Genomic DNA, 18,450 nt, shown 5'->3' with positions numbered 1-18,450 from the left:
AATGGGGTGTGCATCTGTTCGGGTGACAGCATTGAGTCCACGGTAATCCACGGAGAACCTCAGCTCAGGGGTGATACCCGGTGCGGCCGCCTTTGGGTCCAGGACCACGGACTCTCAGAGGACTCAACAACCCCCAGGGCAAACATTTTGGAGACTTCCCCCTTAATGCAGGACCGGACTCTGTCTGGGACATGGTAGGCTTTGTGCCAGACCAGGGGGATGTCCCCAGTGTCTACATCGTGGACACACCAATTGGTAACACTGGGGACCAGGGAGAATAGGTCAGCGAACTGTCTCAATAACTGGCGACAGTCTTCGTGCTGTTCAGGGGTCAGGGAGGGGGAGAGGACCACTCCCTCTACGGAGACATCTTTTTCCTTAGCACACAGGAGATCGGGTAGAGGCTCAGTTTCCTCTTCTACTCCATCATCGGTGGCTAGGAGCATGCTCACCTCAGATCGCTCGAAGTGGGGCTTGAGGCGGTTCACATGGAGGACCCTTAAACGGTTCTTTGGAGACTGTACATCCACTAGGTAGGTGACCTGGTTCTTGCGCTTCACTACCTTGAAGGGACCGGTCCATTTGTCTTGGAGAGCGCAAGGTTCCACCGGGGCCATCACCTACACCTGCTGACCAGGCTGAAACTCTACCAGAGTGGTGTTCTGGTCATACCAGCGTTTCTTTTCTTCCTGGCTAGCCTCTAGGTTTTCCTCTGTGAGTTCCCAGAATTTCCGAGTGTGATTCCTTAGGGCCAGGATGTATCGGAATACATCTTGGGGAGGATTCTGGGGTGCTGTCTCCCAGCCCTCTTTGACCAGGCTTAGAGGTCCTCGGACGGGGTGACCATAGAGCAGCTCAAAAGGGCTGAACCCCAAGGACTTCTGGGGAACTTCGCGGTAGGCGAATAGGAGGCAGGGCAGGAGGATGTCCCACTTGCGCCTCAGGGGCTCTTCGAGGCCCATCATCACACCCTTGAGGGTACGGTTGAACTGCTCAACCAGGCCATTGCCTTGGGGGTGGTACGGGGTGGTGAACTTATAAGTAACCCCACATTCTTGACGCAGGGACTTCATGTATTTGGAAGTGAAGTTGGTCCCCCTGTCGCTCACTACCTCACGGGGGAATCCTACCCGGGAGAATATACCCATCAGGGCCCGCCCCACCACGGGGGCCGTCACCGTTCGGAGGGGGGTGGCTTCTGGGTACCTGGTGTCATGGTCCACCAGGACTAGGATGAATCTGTGGCCTAAGGTGGTCCGGGGATCCAGAGGCCCCACAATGTCGATCCCCACTCGTTCAAATGGGGTACTGACCACTGGAAAGGGCTGGAGGGGAGCCTTGCGCTTTCCCTCACTCTTCCCACTTGCCTGGGAAGTCGGGCAGGATTTGCAGTGGGCCTCTACGTTTTGGCGCATCCGGGGCCAATAGAAATGGGTGACAAGTCGGTGGTAGGTTTTATCCTGCCCCAGGTGCCCTGCCAAAGGCACATCACGAGCCAGGCCCAGCAGGAAGTCTCTGAAGAGTAGGGGTACCACGAGCACACGGACTGACCCTAGCTCAGCAGACTTAGGCTCACTATATAAGAGGCCATTCTCCCAGTAGATCCAGTGGGACCCGGACTGGTCGCCGGCCGCCTGGGCGGTGGCCTGCTGCCGCTTGCCTATGAGGGAGGGGCAGGTGGTCTGTTCCTGGCAGAACTCTTCCCGGGAAGGCCCACCCTCTTGTCACCACTGGGCCAATCCAGGTAGGTCACCCAGTTCCGCGATCTGTTCTCTTGTAGGGCCCAGTGCATCCCCTTCGGGGTTTGCCTCCTCCCCGGTGGTGGGACTGGGGGGTCCTGTGGCCCGTACTCCCCCTCTCCCTCTCCTAAGGCAGGGATCTGGGCCATTCTCTCTGGTTCCAAATCCTCGTGAGAACCCATCTTGGAAGCCATGGATCGAGTGGTGGCGCACACCCACTCGAGCGGTCCTAGCATTCCCAGGTGAGCCTTCCGCTCCACCTGCGCCCACGGTGAACTCTCCAGATCATTGCCCAGTAAACAATCCACAGGCATGGCGGGTCTGACAGTTACTTGCAAGGTACCTGAGACTCATCCCCACTTAAAGGGAATTTGGGCCATTTTGCAGAGACTCTCAGAATTGTCTGCCGAAATGATGGGGCAGAAGACGTGTGGCACAATTTGTTCCTCCGAGACCAGGTGACAGCGGACAGCTGTGACACTCGCACCAGTGTTGCGGAAGGCCCCTACTCGGTGCCCATTCATGGTCTCCCAGTGCCGTTATTTCTTAGGGTTGGCCGGCAGCGGGGCTCCGGGGACCATTATTCCATCCCCTAGGGAGACCAGGGACATTGCTAAGGGTTCCCACACCTCGGTATCCTCTAACTCCTCCCCTAGGGCGACAGTGGCTACCTGGTGGGTGGGGGCGCCAGAGGTAACTAGCTTTTTGTTTAGGGGATATGGGGGATCACTGGCATAGTGGCCCGGCTGTTGGCATTTATAACAAGATATGATTGTCCTGGGACCAGGTCTGCCTGGTGGGGCCCCGGGACTTGTTACGGAGGGAGACTGCGAACTTTGCTGCTGGTTCCCTTGGGGGCTATTTTGGGGCCCTGGCTGGAATTCCCGCTGCCTACCTGGGCCTACCCCCCCCTCGCTGTCGAGGACCCTGTCCATTCCTGGCATAGTCTCCCACTGGGCCCCTGGGGACCCGGGTGTTCACCCAGCGGTCTGCCTCTACGGCAAGCCTTCTAGGGTTAGTAAGCTTGCTGTCAAGGAGATGCTGGCGCAATTCTGCAAAGCAATTTAAGGACAGGTGCTCCCAGGCTATCAGGTCAAATAATTCTTCAAAAGTGGTGACTTTGCTTCCCTTGATCCAACCTTCTAATGCTCTGCTATAAATGTTGACATACTCTACCCATGTGGTAACAGGGAGCTTCTTGCAATCCCTGAATCGCTGCCTGTACATCTCTGGGGTGAGCCCATACCTAGCTAACAGGGCCTCCTTCATATGGCTGTAGGAATTCAGTACCGTGGAGGGTAGGTCTAGTAAGGTATCCCTCCCCTCGCTCAGGAACGGCCCCCACAAGTTGGACCCCAATCCTTCTCAGGGACCCGGTGGGTGGTCATAGCTACCTCATAGGCTTTAAACCATTGTTGAATGTCATCATTCCTATAGTATTCCCTAACTAGTCTTTGGGGATGTGTACCTTGGCTTCTACAGGGGGAGGGGCCCCGCGGTTCCCCGGGGGCCCGGCTTCCTCATTCCTAGCCTTGAGCTCATGCTCCCTCAACCTCCGTTCATGTTCTAACTGGAGTTTCCTGCCCTCATGCTCCTGCTGTAGCTTTTTCTCTTCCAACTCACCTTGTAACCTCAGTTCTTCCACAGCCAACTTCCTCTCTGCTAGGTTCAATTCTCCTTCGATCTTAAGTTTAGCTAGCTCCAATTCGTGGGCTCTGCTTTTCTCTCGGTCCGCCAGCTCCTCGGGGGATAAACCTCTTTCTGACGTGCTGCTACGCGCAGGGGACACTGCTCTCTCTCTCTCTCGGGGACCCCGGTTTCGTCCTGCTGCCCATCCCCAGCGCTGTTCCCTTCTACATGGAGAGGAGGGGCCCTGGACTCTACCAGGCCCTCAGGGCCTTTTGGAAATCTTCCTTGGTGCTCAGGCCAGTGGCAGGGATTTGAAAGTCTTTACATAATTGTTCAGCTCCCTATGGGTGTAACTCTCTAATTGGTCTTCCTGAAAGGTTGGGTTCACGTTGAGTCCAGTAAGACTCATGGTGGTCGGGGGATGAGACCCTCCCTCAACCAGTTCGGGAGATAGTTGGGCTAAAAAAGGCTCAGTTCCGCAACTTTAGGGCTGCGTTCGGGCCCGCCCTCGCTAGGTAGTGTCATAGCAGCTCACTGTACAGTAACCACAAATGCCGGTTCGTATCCTTTCCGTTTCCACCAGTGTTGGAAGCGGAAGGTCTCTGGGGAGCAGAGGTAGTTACTTCTGACTACCCAGGGACCCACCTCTTCCAGGAACGTTACCGAGCCCTTGAGTCAGACCCCTAGATGTGAGGGTTAGGCATTTATGGTCGTGTACAATCAGGACTTGCCACACTACAAATGGACACCACACCAGTTGGTCATATAACTGAAAGGTTCTTTATAAAACAATTATCATCAGGTTCACCAGGTCAAAGAGTACACTATACAATCGGGTTGGGGGTAGAGTCATCACTAGGTCTGTAGGGACTACGGGATAGTTCGGTTTGGGGTAATAGTCGGAATGTTCCCCGTACTCACAGTCTAGAAAGGGGGGGTAGTCACAAGTCCCCGGGCACGGGTGGCCCAATGTCCGGGCCATTTCTGGGGCCCCGTGAAGAGTAGCGGTAACATTGCTGCGGGTGATATGAAGCGTATCAGGCGTACGGCTCTCAATCCTCGAGCCGCGTGATACAGAGATGCCCCAGGTGTGGGACTTCCGGTGTGCTTGGCTCGTACTCCTCGAGCCTCGGGGCGACTACTAGGCTGCGGGTGCGGGGCGTATCAGGTGTATGGCTCTCAATCCTCGAGCCGCGTGATACGGAGATGCCCCAGGTGCGGGGTGTCCTGCGTGCTTGGCTCGCACTCCTCAAGCCGCGTTAGCGCCTTGGTGCGACTGGACGTGTCGTTTGTACGGCTCGTACCCTTCGAGCCGTAATGCTTCTCGGGGACTGCGGGTGCAGACGTACCAGTGTACGGCTCGTACCTCTTAAGCGGTGTTGGTTCCCTGGTGCCGCGGGTACGGACGCACCAGTGTACTGCTTGTCCCTCTTAGGCGGTGTTGGGTCTCTTGGTGCTGCGGGTACGGACGTACCAGGTTACGGCTCGTACCTCTTAGTCGGCGTTGGTTCTCCTGGTGCTGTGGGTACGGACGTACCTGTCGTGTAGTGTTGCCTTAGCTTGGCAAGGAATACACAGGAAACTAGGTACCGGTTTACAGATCTTTATTACTATGTATGCTCAGGGTGCATCTTGCGTCCGTCCTCGTCGTCGTCCTGATCTCGAGTGTCCTCTTCCTGTCCGCCCACAGGAAGTCGTGTCCAGTGACCTGGATGTTGCCCTGTGGCCCACAGGGTCCTAGTGCCCTGTGTTGGTGGTCAGGTCACCACATCTCCCCCTTTGTTGCAAACAGAATGTCTTTGTCCCATATGCAAGTCCTTGGCACAGGAGAGAGAGAGAGAGAGAGAGAGAGAGAGAGAGAGAGAGAGAGAGAGAGAGAGAGAGAGAGAGTCTCTACATTTCTTCTAGTAGTCTTCTTGTCTTCTTGCACTCCCTTTTTGGTCTTTGTTCTCTGCTCTGTTCTTGTCCTCCGTTTTCCTCTTTTGTTGGTATTGTCTCTCTTGTTGTCCCTTGCTCTCTGTCTTCTGTTGTTGTTGCACGTTCTTCTTCCTTCACTTTCAATTCCTTGAAGTGGGAGCTGTTTCTTGTTATTTTCCTGTTGTCAGAGGCTGCAGTCACCATTGACCCTTTCACGTCAGTCACAACCAGCGGGTCTCTTGAGAATGGACTGTCCGACATTCTTTGTTGTTTCTGTCGCACTACCACCAGATCCCCTTCAGTCAGCTGGTGTTCTGTTGCATTTCTCCTTTTGTCGGCATATTCTTTCATTCTTTTTTTCGCTTGGTGATCTCTGTCCGCAATGTCACTTCTGGTCGTATTTTCCGTTGCGTCTATCTGAGGTAACCTTGTTTTGCTCGATCTCCCCAGCACCAGCTCTGCTGGGCACTTGCCGGTGGAGCTGTGAGGGGTATTCCTGTAGTCTCTGAGCACTTGACACAGCGCTTGTCCAATAGATATCTGCGTCAATTTTGCCCGCATTATGGCTTTCTTGATGGTCCCCATGAATCGTTCTGCCATTCCATTGGCCTGTGGCCACAGAGGAGTTATTTTCCGATGCTTGATCCCCAGGTATTCCAGGAATCTACGGAATTCCTCTCCCGAGAATGGAGGACCGTTGTCCGTTTTCAGTGTTTGTGGGGAGCCCCAGGCGGCAAATATGTCGTCTAGCACTGGTAGCGTAGCACTTGCCGACGTCGACGATACTTCTCTCACTATTGGAAACCTCGAAAATTCGTCGATGACCACTAGTAGGTATTTTCCATTCTCCAGTGGCCCATAGAAGTCTGTTGCAAGCTCTGTCCATACTGCAGGTGGCAGTTCCGACATCTTTAGTGGTGTCGGTTTGGCAGGTGGTCCTGTTACTTGACAGGTGTGACAGTGCGATATCTCTTCCTCTACCATGTTGTCCAATCCCGGGAACCACACTTTTTCTCTCAGCATCTTCTTTGTCGCTACAATGCCTCGATGCGACTCGTGTGCTAGTTCAACTGTTCTCTTTCTGAGCGGACGTGGTATTACAATTCTTGAGCCCCTCATCAAGATTCCATTTTCCGTTTCAGACAGCTCTTCGCTTATCTTTTTGAAGGCCAGTAGTTCCTCTTTATTGACTCCTTCTTCTGTGATGGTGTTGCTGTTGATGTGTCTCCACCTCTGCTGCCGTACCACCACTCCGATGGCCTTCATTGTCGGGTCTCCTTTTGTTTCTCGCTCTAGTTCTTCATTTGTTATTGATGCCGGAGTGCTCTGTCTCACGATGAAGTTCAGATATTCTTCTGCCATTGTGGTGCCCCCTTTTTGATAGGGAAGCGGATGCCGTGACATGTAGTCCGCTGGATTTTGATCTTTCCCTGGTTTATGGACAATCGTGAAGTTGTAGTCCATCAACCTGATCCCCCACCGTTCAATTCTTGGTGGTATCTTTGCCTTTGGGTTTCCGTATATTGTCACCAGGGCTTGATGATCTGTTATTATCGTGAACGGTTTTCCGTATATGAACATGTGATAGTGCTCACATGCCCATACTACCGCCAAACTCTCCTTTTCTGGTTGAGAGTATGCTCTTTCAATGTCCGACAAGCTCTTGCTTCCGTATGCCACTATCTGGCGCGGTGAGTCTTTTCCTGGCTTGTGTTGTGCTAATATCGCGCCAAGGCCTACCGGGCTGGCATCTACTGTTAGTTCGGTGCATTGTCTCGGGTCAAAATAGGCTAGGTGGTCCACTGCCGTTACTGATGCCCTTATTTCTTCGAACGCACTTTGGCACTCTGTGGTCCAGTCGAATGCTTGGCCCTGCTTCGTCAATTCTCTCAACGGCGTGCTCACTGTCGCGAAGTCCTTTATGTATCTCGCGCAGTAGCTGGCAAGTCCGAGGAATGAGCGCACGTCAGCGACATCTTTTGGTTCTTTTGCTTTTTCAAGGGTGTCTATTTTGCCACGATCTGGTCTCATTCCTTTCTCGTCCTTTTTTGGTACTGCCACTATTGGGGACACCCATGGCGTTGGCCCCTCTGCTGGCTCGATGATGTCCTGTTCTAGTAGTGCCTTTATTTCTTCCTCTACCTGAGGTTGTAGATGAATGGGCACCCTTCGGTGATGCTGGGCTATAGGCCTGACCGCTTCATTTATGTGTAGAGTTATTTGTCTTCCTTTTAGCTTTCCGAGTCCATGTGTTAGTGTCGGGTACTCTTGTAAGATGTTTTCCCTGTCTGACATGTGGTACATCATTTTTAGTAGGCTCATTATCTTGGCCGTTACGTTGCTCAGTAGACATGGTGCGGGAATGTCTCCTCGTAGCACGTGTATTTCTTCTGTGACAGTCTTGCCCTTGTGCGTCATGGTGTCCGTGAATTTTCCCATGTTCGTTACTGGATTCTGTGCACCCCAGGTGAATACTTTGACATTTGACGGTCTAAGTGGTGGTTTCTTCTTCATCTTATCATATTCTGTGGCACACATGATGTTACATGTGGCCCCACTATCCAGCACAAATTCTGTTTGATGGGGCCCTACGTCGATGGTCACCCAATCCGTCTTTTTTATAGACTTCCTATCCACTAATCGGATGTGCTCCTCTTCATGCCCTTCCTCCGTGGACATGAGGTAAAGGCGTTCTACCTTTCCCGCTGTTCTTTCTTCGTCTTCCTCATCTTCCGACCCTGCCGACGAGCTTCTTGCGGTCGCTTCCATGTGCCGTACATGTCTGTTTGTTGTCACCCTTTGTTTTCCTCGTTCATTTCTGAAATGTGCCCCTTGACACATGGTGGCAAAATGGCCGCTTTTGTTGCATTTTCTGCATGTCTGACCAAATGCCGGGCATGCTCCTCGGTGTGGAAAGTCCAGACCGCACCTGTAGCATTGAGAGCCTTCTTTCCGTGTTCCTTGTTCCTTTGATCCTTTCTTCCAGTTGCCCGTCTTGCGGGTGTCTGTCATTCGGTGTAGATGTTCTCCTTTCCGGTCCATCTGCCTGGCTTGCACCATTGCCCTAGCTTCCGCTCTTGCCAAATCTAGAATTTTTTCTACACTTGTCGGTTCTTTAAGTAGTCTTGTGCGAAATTCTGTGTCGCGACAGCCTTCTATCAATCTTAGGCGAAGGGCCTGTTCATTGTCATACTTTTCAAATTCACAATGAGCCACTAGCTTTCTCAGCCTTGTTGCGAAATCATCCATTGACTCATCCTGCTGTTGAAATGCCATGTTGAAATTATATCTTTCAAAATCGACGTTCCTTTGGGGATCGAACTTGGTCGTCAGACATTTGATCAGTTTGTCATATGTTTTTATTTCGCTCGGGGGCAGTGTTATGAGGAGGTCCTCCACTTCATCCCCCGCTAGGTTCAGGAATAGTCCTAGTTTCTTTCCGTCCACTACATCAGTCGCCTCCACGTAGCGCTCGAACTTCACAATCCACTTCTCCCATCGAATTTCCACTTGTGGTTCTGACACGCTGAACGGGAGAGGTGTGCGATACTGCGCACTATGTTTTGTTTCTGGCATTTTCTCTTTCCTTGGCCCTTTTGTTGCCTTTGTATTTTCTTTGTTTTTCTGGCCTTTCACCTGGCTGCCCTTTGCTCCCTCTTGTTATTTTGTAGTCCTTTTATTTGCCCCTGTGTTTCCCTTCTTCTTTGACCACTTTGTCGCTTTATTTGGAGCTTTTTCCTTCTTTTTTGCGTCTTTTTCGACGTCTTGCCTGTTTCTAAGATGGCCGCCCGTTTTTCTGTCCTTCCTATTGGCCCGGGCGCCTGACTTGAAGATGGCCGCCAAGTCTCGCGATCGTTCGCGCCCACTCCTCCTTTGCCTGGCTTCAAAATGGCCACGCAGCTTTGCAGCTTTCCTATTGGCCCAGACCGCCTGACCCCAAGATGGCTGCCGAGACTCCTGCGAGAGCTCGCGCCTATTTCGTTTCTTTCGCGCGCTTCTCTGCAGCGCTTACCCGATCAGGCGGGGCTCAGCCGGCGATCTTTCCCGCAGTCCCCTGTCAGTCGGGGTGGGCTCCCGCTTCAACGATGGGCTGTTCTTCTTCCTCTGACAGCGTTGCAGGGTGGGCTCCTGTTTTCCAGTTCTTCTTCTTCGTGCGAGGGACGCACACGCGTGGGATCATCAACCTCGTCGCCAATTGTCGTGTAGTGTTGCCTTAGCTCGGCAAGGAATACACAGGAAACTAGGTACCGGTTTACAGATCTTTATTACTATGTATGCTCAGGGTGCATCTTGCGTCCGTCCTCGTCGTCGTCCTGATCTCGAGTGTCCTCTTCCTGTCCGCCCACAGGAAGTCGTGTCCAGTGACCTGGATGTTGCCCTGTGGCCCACAGGGTCCTAGTGCCCTGTGTTGGTGGTCAGGTCACCACAGTACCAGTGTACGGCTCGTACCTCTTAGGCGGCGTTGGTTCTCTTGGTGCTGCGGGTATGGACGTACCAGTGTATGGCTCGTACCTCTTAAGCGGCGTTGGTTCTCTTGGTGCTGCAGGTTTGGACGTACCAGGGTACAGCTCGAGCCGTGACCAGGTCAGCAGGGCTGGAGCAGTGGGGGGCGAAGCGTCCTTAGGGATCAGGGGAGCCACGCCCAGGTCAGCAGGGCTCAAAAGGGGGACCGGGGACGAAGCGTATGTTTCTTGCTTCTAAAAGGATGAGCCGCGACCAGGTCAGCTGGGCTCTCTTCTTCCAGCATACGACTGCCCCGTAGCTCAAGAGTGGCCCCAGTTATAGTCCTTTTTCCTTTGAAGTCTGAGTCCTCGCAGGCGGCTCCCTGGCGCCCCGGGGCTGATTGTCGGGGCTTCCTGCCATCTGCCACTTCGATCCTTTGAACTCTTGCAGTAGGGTTTCCAGACGCCCGGCGGGGAGCAGGGCCATCCCTGGGGTAGGTAGGAGGTGTGATCAAAACTACTCCACCCCATCTTACTTGGGAGAGGCTCGCTACCCACAGCCGGGCATGGCGCGTTTGGTGTCTAGGTTTCCCTCGGGTCGGGGCCCTGGGTGGGGGGCTAGGGAGTCAGGGGTCCTAGGGAAAGGGTGATGGCTAAACTAGGCCTTCTATCGTTTTGCCCTATGACTAGGCTTCATGCATCTGGGGGATTGGGGGTGCTGCGCGGGTTTTTTTAATCATGATTCCTCCAGGGTCGGGGGGGATCTGGGAGGACAGAGTACAGGATTACATTGGTGTTGGCCTCGCACGGGGCTAACTGTCAGGGCAAGGGGCGTCTAGCCTGAAGAGTGGGTCATGCACGTGGGAGGTCGAGGGGAAGGAATGGAAGGAGACCCACGCCAAGGATGCCAGGTCTAACAGTTCCTACAGTCCAGTTTGGACTTCAGCAAAGCCCCAAACCTGAAAAAGATGAGATGTTCTTCTGAGGGAGGAGATGCAGAAAACACCCGTTCATGCTGAGCTTGGGATCCAGGGAGGCTGGCAGAGAAGGTTAGTCCTCTACTGATAGCAAAATGAGTTGTCCCGAAGACCCCGAAGACCTTATGGCCCTCATATTCCAGTACTAGGATTCACACCCTGGCCTGCCACCCTACCTGACCTGTGACACCACCTGCTGTGGAGTACTCACACTCTAGCTCTGCGAGAACACCTCTACCCTAACCTCTGACCTCTGAAGTACTCACACTCTAGCTCTGCGAGAGCACCTCTACCCTAACCTCTGACCTCTGAAGTACTCGCACTCTAGCTCTGCGAGAGCACCTCAACCCTGACCTCTGACACCCCCTGCTGTGAAGTACTCACACTGTAGCTCTGCGAGTGCGCCTCTACCCTGACCTCTGAAGTACTCACACTCTAGCTCTGCGAGAACACCTCAACCCTGACCTCTGACACCACCTGCTGTGAAGTACTCACACTGTAGCTCTGCGAGTGCGCCTCTACCCTGACCTCTGACACACCTGCTGTGAAGTACTCACACTCTAGCTCTGCAAGAGTACCACTACTCTGACCTCTGACACACCTGCTGTGAAGTACTCACACTCTAGCTTTGTGAGAGCACCTCTGACCTGACCTCTGACACACCTGCTGTGAAGTACTCACACTCTAGCTTTGTGAGAGCACCTCTACTCTGACCTCTGACACCACCTGTTATGAAGTACTCAAACCGCAAAACAAACAACAAGGCAGAGCGCTGAAAATTTTCAGACACTCACCCCCAGTCACAGATCTGGGTTGAATCCATCATAGTTTTTTAGTCACTTGGCTACTTCAGTTCAGACCCAGCCATATGCAAATCAGCCTGTCCCTGTGCCTCATAGGAACAGTCCAGCCCAAACTGCCAAGCCAGGTCTTCCCTGAGCCAGAAAGATGCATCCTGGGACGGGTTTCTGGGTAACACCCTTCATCAGCCAGGCTATCTTGAATCCAGTGGCAAAGTGAGCAAGGGACCCACATCTGGGATACCCTAGCCAACTTAGGGTAAACAAAGCAAACACAAGGAGATGATGGACGGAGCGCTGAAACTTTTCAAACACTCACCCCCAGTCACTGATCTGGATTGAATCCATCATCGTTCTTTAGCTCCCTTCACCAACTCAGTTCATACCCAGCTATATGCAAATCAGTCTTGACCCCAGCTGGACTGTTCCCATAAGGAATTTACATATGGCTGGGTCCAAACTGGGGTGGTGAGGTGAGCAAAAGAATGATGGATTAAACCCAGATCCTTGTGTCTGGAGGTGAATGTTTGCATTGTCTAGCATTCCCTCCATCAATTGTTTCGTTTGCATATGTCGCCCTAAGTGGAAAGGGTATGCCCAGACGTGGTTCCGGTGCTCACTACACCACTGGATTCAAGCTAGCCTGGCTGATGAAGGGTGACGCCCTGATACCGGTCCCAGGAAGCTTGTTTCTTTTCCAGGGAGGACCTGGCATGGCAGTTCGGGCTGGACTGTTCCAATGAGGCACAGGGTCAGACTGATTTGCATATGGCTGGGTCCAAACTGGGGTGGCAGAGTGAGCTAAAGAATGATGGATTAAACCCAGATCTTTGTGACTGGGGGTGAATGTTTGCATTGTCCAGCATTCCGTCCATCAATTGTTCTTTTGCATGTGAGGTACCCACACTCCAGCTTTGCCAGAGCACCTCTAACCTGACCTCTGACCTCTGACCTCTGACCTTCATGTTCCATTTTTGGGGCGCCCAGGCAGCAACGCCTCCATTGCACCAGCTCACAGCTGCCTGGCAGTGTCCCTCGAGGAGCTAGGTGTGACCCGGAGGCAGAAGAGGAGGCGGCGAGAGGAGGGAGCACAGAGACAAGGAGCAGAGGAGATGGATGGGTGGGAGGGTCGCAGAGAGGGGGGCGGATCCACCAGGGACCCAGCGTGCACCTCTGCCGAACAACCACAGATGTTTCACATAAATCACCATTTTTAACGTTTATCTTTGATCTGCAAATACAACCTAATACATTCTTTAAACCAATATGGATGCGCGCGCGCTGGGATTAACGGGGAGGGGGGACTGTCAAAACATGATAATTTATAGCAATTAAAACTCGCGTTTAGCATAATTTATGGCGTTTATTAATGGCTGCGTTCGGAAGCAGCTGGGAAGATGCGGGTGCCAGGCAGGAGGGTTCAATGTCTCATACCCCCCCCGCTCCTCAGCACAGAGGCCCCATGCTCCGATCGCTCGAGTCCTACCTTCCCTTCCTCTGCAGTCATAGTGCATTTAAACAAGCATTGGCATATCCAATAGGTCTCGCTTCTGGGACCTCATAAGTATTTAGTTATGCAGCACAACAGCCGCGGCCGGTAGTGGGAGTACCGGCCGGGCGGTGACGTGGGGAGGGGGAGGGACAGGGTGGGGGGTAGTAATGTATGGATTACTGCCTGGGACGCTCTCGGAGTCCACACTCACTTTCTCCCAGGGTGCTTTGCACGGTTTCTCAGTGATGATCGGAGCAGGCCTGTCAGGGACACCTGTGAGTTGGCATACTGGGCATCGCCACACAGCCTCTTCCACCAGTTCTTCTAGTTCAGGGAACCAGACCTTTTCACGCATCCTTGACTTCAGTTTCATTGACCCCTGGTGTTAGTCTCCATGTGTCAGCTGTGTCACTTGCTGGAGCAGTGCAGCTGGGATAATGATGCCAGATCCGCGTAGGAGGGCACCCTCCTGGGTTATGCTCAGTTCATTTCTCACTCTCCACATCTTTGTGAGGTACTCCCGGTCTTGCCCTGACCAGTCATTGGCGCTATGCAGAAAGTTCTGCCAGGTGCCTCCCTGTACAGCATCCCTCACTTTGGTGAGGACAGGGTCTGTTTCCGCAGCCTCTCTGATGTCAGTCGGTGTCAGTGTTCGGGGTCACACTGCAGACAAGATCATGTTGATATGTGCTTCTGTCACCTCCACGTTCAGGGCTGTGTCTTGGGTGTCCAACTGTACCGTGTGACGGGAGAGAAAGTCGGCTGGGTTCTTTGCTCTGGGCCGATATATGACTTCCATCAAATATTGGGGAAGCATGATGGCCCACCATTCGATTCTGGGAGGTGGGCGTGGTGCTGATCCCCAGGACAGTGAGACAAGCGGTTGATGGTCGGTGATGACTTTGAAGGGTTGGCCGCTTACGTAGAGATGGAAATGCTGGCATGCCCACTTGATCGCCAGTGCTTCTCGCTCGATTGGGTGTATCGCTCCTCGGGAGGGGCGAATACTAGGGCTGCCCATCACCCTTGTTCTTGCTCCTGGGCCAATGCTGCTCCTTGGGCCACTCCACTAGTAGTTCAGTGTGCTTGTTTGGGTCGAAGTATACCTGCGTGGTGTTGTTTTGGAGGGCAATCTTGATGCGCTGGAATGCTGCCTCTTCTTGGTGGCCCCATTCCCATTGTGCATCTGTCTGCGTTTGGGTCCTTAGTGGTTCTGAAAATGGTGGCCAGGTCAGGGATGAATTTGCCGCAGTACGTGGTCATCTCTAGGAAATTTCTCACCTCGGACACAGTTGTGGATGGCGGTGCATGTTTTATCACTTGGGACTTCTAGGCATCTACTTGTATCCCGCATTGATTGAATATGAATCCGAAGAACTCTGGGGCATATCATCAAGGGCTGACGATATAATTATCGCCACTTTAGCATCCGTTTTCGGGCAAAAAGCTGCGATAATTATATCGCATTATTTGCAAGGACACGCTAGCACGTGTTTCCTTGATTCAGCTCCCATTTTGTTCACGCCTCGCTTTGCATCTCTAATGAAATGCAAAGGAGGCGTGCCTGACAAAACACCATGGGAAAATATCGCTACCCAGCTCCGTGATATCATCGAGGGGTATCGATATTTTAAATCCCATTAACTATGCCTGAACGCAGGAATCTAACGTCTGTTAAATTCCTGACTAAGGCATAGCTAACATGGGAGGTGGATTATGGTGATACGACCACAGGGTCGTATCACCAAGGCTTTCTCCATTTTTGGTGCAACATCGCTGGTTTCCCAGCGATGTTGGCCCATTTCCCTGGAATATTATCGCCCTGGAGTAATGCGTTGTTGATAACGCGCTAACCAGGCGATAAATTCCAGCGATAGATGGCGATAAATATAAAAGCGCTAAGCGCGCTTTGCAATATTTATAGCTGTCTGTTGCTGATATGCCCCTCTATTTCCTGCTGGAATAACAGGCCCTTGTCACAGAGTAGTGTGACGATGTAGTCCTGAAGGGGTTTCAAGGTGCTCCTGAGGTGCATGTGGTGTTCAGCCACCATGTGGGAGTGTATGAGGATGTCATCACTGACGTTTAGGAGGCCCGATAGTCCTGTTAGGATCTTACACACGACATTCTGGAAGACTTTGGCTGCCGAGAAGATCCCGAAGTGGAGGCACTCTAGTTATATGGTTGACGTAAAGACCCCGAGCAGTCTTTACCCATTTATTATATAAACTTGGGCAACGCATTGGCCCGAGGGTGGTGCATGACAGCTTCCGGCAGTCCTGCCTGGTGGAAGACAGGACAGCTGACCTTCCACAGAAGTCCTTTCTAACGCACTGGAGATTAAGTGATTTGCCAGGAATCACAGAATGTTGAGTCAACGCTGATACTCAAACTGCGTTCCCCAATTCCAAAGTCGGCATTTCTGGCTATAAGGTTGCATCCTATACTATCTGCATGCAGCCTTGATTGCGTGATCATGTGTCATAAGTTGGGGAACAGGAGAATAAACACTGGGTTTTGTCAGAGACCACCTGAGTAAGCGTACAGTCTTTTAAAGACGGAGATTTCCTTGAAATGAGGGCAGGCTCTCAGCACAGCACTCCATACTTGCAAGGCTAAAGAAGTGAATGGGACCCTTTGCAACATGATATATGAATATATTTCACAGTAACAGTTGCCTCTGTGTAGTTATAGCTTGCTCTGGGTTTCTGTAGGTAATCAATTTTTATTTTGCTAATAACTTTGATGCGGTTTATCAAATCTTCATGAAACCTTCCAAAAAAAATGTTCATTAATCTCAGCGCCTTTCTGGAAAGTTTTGTGGTAATCAAGCGGGGAAGGAGAAAAATAAGGGGACCCCAAAATCTCTTTTCCACATGCAATTTCCCATAGGAACTTTAGACAGCACTACAGCCCAAACAGCTGAACAAAATCGCACCAAATTTGGGGGAATGCTAGATCTTTACCTAGAAAGTGTGTTATTTGGTGAAAATCTGTTCAGCTGTATGAGAGGAATTAAGCTTCAAAATCTATAGATATCTAAAGATGCAGTACTCCAGAGGGAAACAAAACAACAAATGTAGCATTCTGATTAGCTGATCCCATGGGACTGGGACCAATCCAGCAAGACTGAGAGCTGTGATTGGCTGGCCACAACATGAAGAGAAATGTTTTGTCTGCCATTTTAGGACAGTGCAGGACTCAGCCCTGTGTCCTGAATATTAAAGTAAAACAACATATAAGGGAGAGGGTAGAGGTAATGTGACCCCCTGGCCCTTGTGCAGACTTGTGGTACTCTAGTGATACTCATTGTGCCCCCTCCCCCTGGTGAAAATGTGTAGTATTACAGCAAAATTACAGCAAGATTACTGCAGAACTAAAACAAGCATTAGAAATGCAATCGGGCTCGGATTTATTTGAGTTTGAGCTAATGGCATTGTAAATTGCAATGTGTTTTCGCCATGTGTTATGGAGTGTGTGCATGTGGTGTGTAGTGGAATTATGTGCGTTAGATTGAAATTGTAGGAATGGTGGCATGCTGTGTTTTACATGAATATTTTTAAAAGTAAAGTGTACTATAGTGTGGATGCGTTAACAATTGATGCGTGCACTGATGCCTGGTGGTGTGTGTAACTGCCTGTAGAAATTGTGCACTGATGGCTGGTGGTGTGTGTGCTTAGTAAAAGACTGCACTCCCGGCTGGAGGTGTGTGTGCCTGGTGGAAGGGTGCACTGACGGCTGGTGGGTGTGTGGCACCTGCTACGCCACACTGGTGCCACTGCACTTGCTGCACTAATGATAGCTTTACCACACTGGTGCCACTGTACCTGCTCCACTAATGATAACTATACCACACTAGTGCCACTGCACCTGCTGCACAATGGTAGCTACGCTACACTGGTGCCACTGCACCTGCTCCAGTAATTATAGGTATACCACACTGGTGCCAGTGCTGGTACCACTCCACCTGCTCCACCAAAGATACTTATACCACACTGGTGCCACTGCACCTGCTGCACAATGGTAGCTATGCCACAGTGGTGCTACTGCACCTCCTGCACAAGGGTAGCTATGCCACACTGGTGCAACAGTACCTGCTGCACAATTGTAGCTATGCCACACTGGTGCCACTGCACCTTCTGCACAATGGTAGATACGCCACACTGGTGGTACTACACCTGCTGCGCAATAATAGCTAAGTAACACTGATAACACCTCACCTGCTCTACGAATGGTAACTACGCCACACACTGGTGCCACTGCACCTGCTGCACAATGATAGCTAACGAACACTACCACTGCACCTGCTCCACCAATGGTAACTACCACTCACCGGTACCACTGCACATGCTGCAAGAATGATAGCTACGCTGCTACCTGTGATATCCTTCTTGTGAGTGTGAGAATGTTGCACCACTGCTGCCTGTGATGTCCTTTTTGCGAGTGTGAGAAGCTTGCATTACTGATGCCTGTGATGTCCTTCTTGTGAGTGATGTCCTTCTTGTGAGTGTGAGAAGCTTGCAACGCTGCTGCCTGTGAGTATGAGAAGATTGCATTGTACATCTCTGGTTGTGCCTGTTCTTGGTAAGGGACTCTTGCTCTGTTGCCTCTGCTGCCTTGGCACAGTACCTGCTGTGAGTGTGTGAGGGAAGCTTGCACCGCTGCTGCTTGTGATGTCCTTCTTGTGAGTTGGAGAAGCTTGCACCACTGCTGCCTGTGATGTCCTTCTTGCGAGTGTGAGAAGTTTGCACCACTGATGCCTGTGATCTCCTTCTTGCAAGTGTGAAAAGCTTGCAACTCTGCTGCCTGTGGTCTCTTTGTGAGTGTAAGAAGCTTGCACCGCTGCTGCCTGTGATGTCCTTCTTGTGAGTGTAAGAAGCTTGCACCGCTGCTGCCTGTGATGTCCTTCTTGCGAGTGTGAGAACATTGCACCACTGCTGGCTGTGATGTCCTTCTTGCGAGTGTGAGAACTTTGCACCGCTGCTCCCTGTGATGTCCTTCTTGTGAGTGTGAGAATGTTGCACCGCTGCTTACTGTGATGTCCTTCTTGTGACTGTGAGAAGCTTGTACCACTGCTGCCTGCACACACTCACAGCAGTTACTGTGCCAAGGCAGCAGCAGCATATATGATGTCCTTCTTGTGATTATGAGAAGCTTGCACAGCTGCTGCCTTTGATGTCCTTCTTGCGAGTGTGAGAAGCTTGCACCTCTGCTGCCTGTGGTCTCTTTGTGAGTGTAAGAAGCTTGCACCGCTGCTGGCTGTGATGTCCGTCTTGCGAGTGTGAGAAGTTTGCACCACTGATGCCTGTGATGTCCTTCTTGCAAGTGTGAAAAGCTTGCAACTCTGCTGCCTGTGGTCTCTTTGTGAGTGTAAGAAGCTTGCACCGCTGCTGGCTGTGATGTCATTCTTGTGAGTGTGAGAAGCTTGCACCACTGCTGCCTGTGATGTCCTTC

This window comes from Lissotriton helveticus, chromosome 3_2 (assembly GCF_964261635.1).
Source record: "Lissotriton helveticus chromosome 3_2, aLisHel1.1, whole genome shotgun sequence".
NCBI lineage: Eukaryota > Metazoa > Chordata > Amphibia > Caudata > Salamandridae > Lissotriton > Lissotriton helveticus.
The sequence above is the reverse complement of the archived record's forward strand: the minus strand, read 5'-3'. Positions refer to the sequence as shown.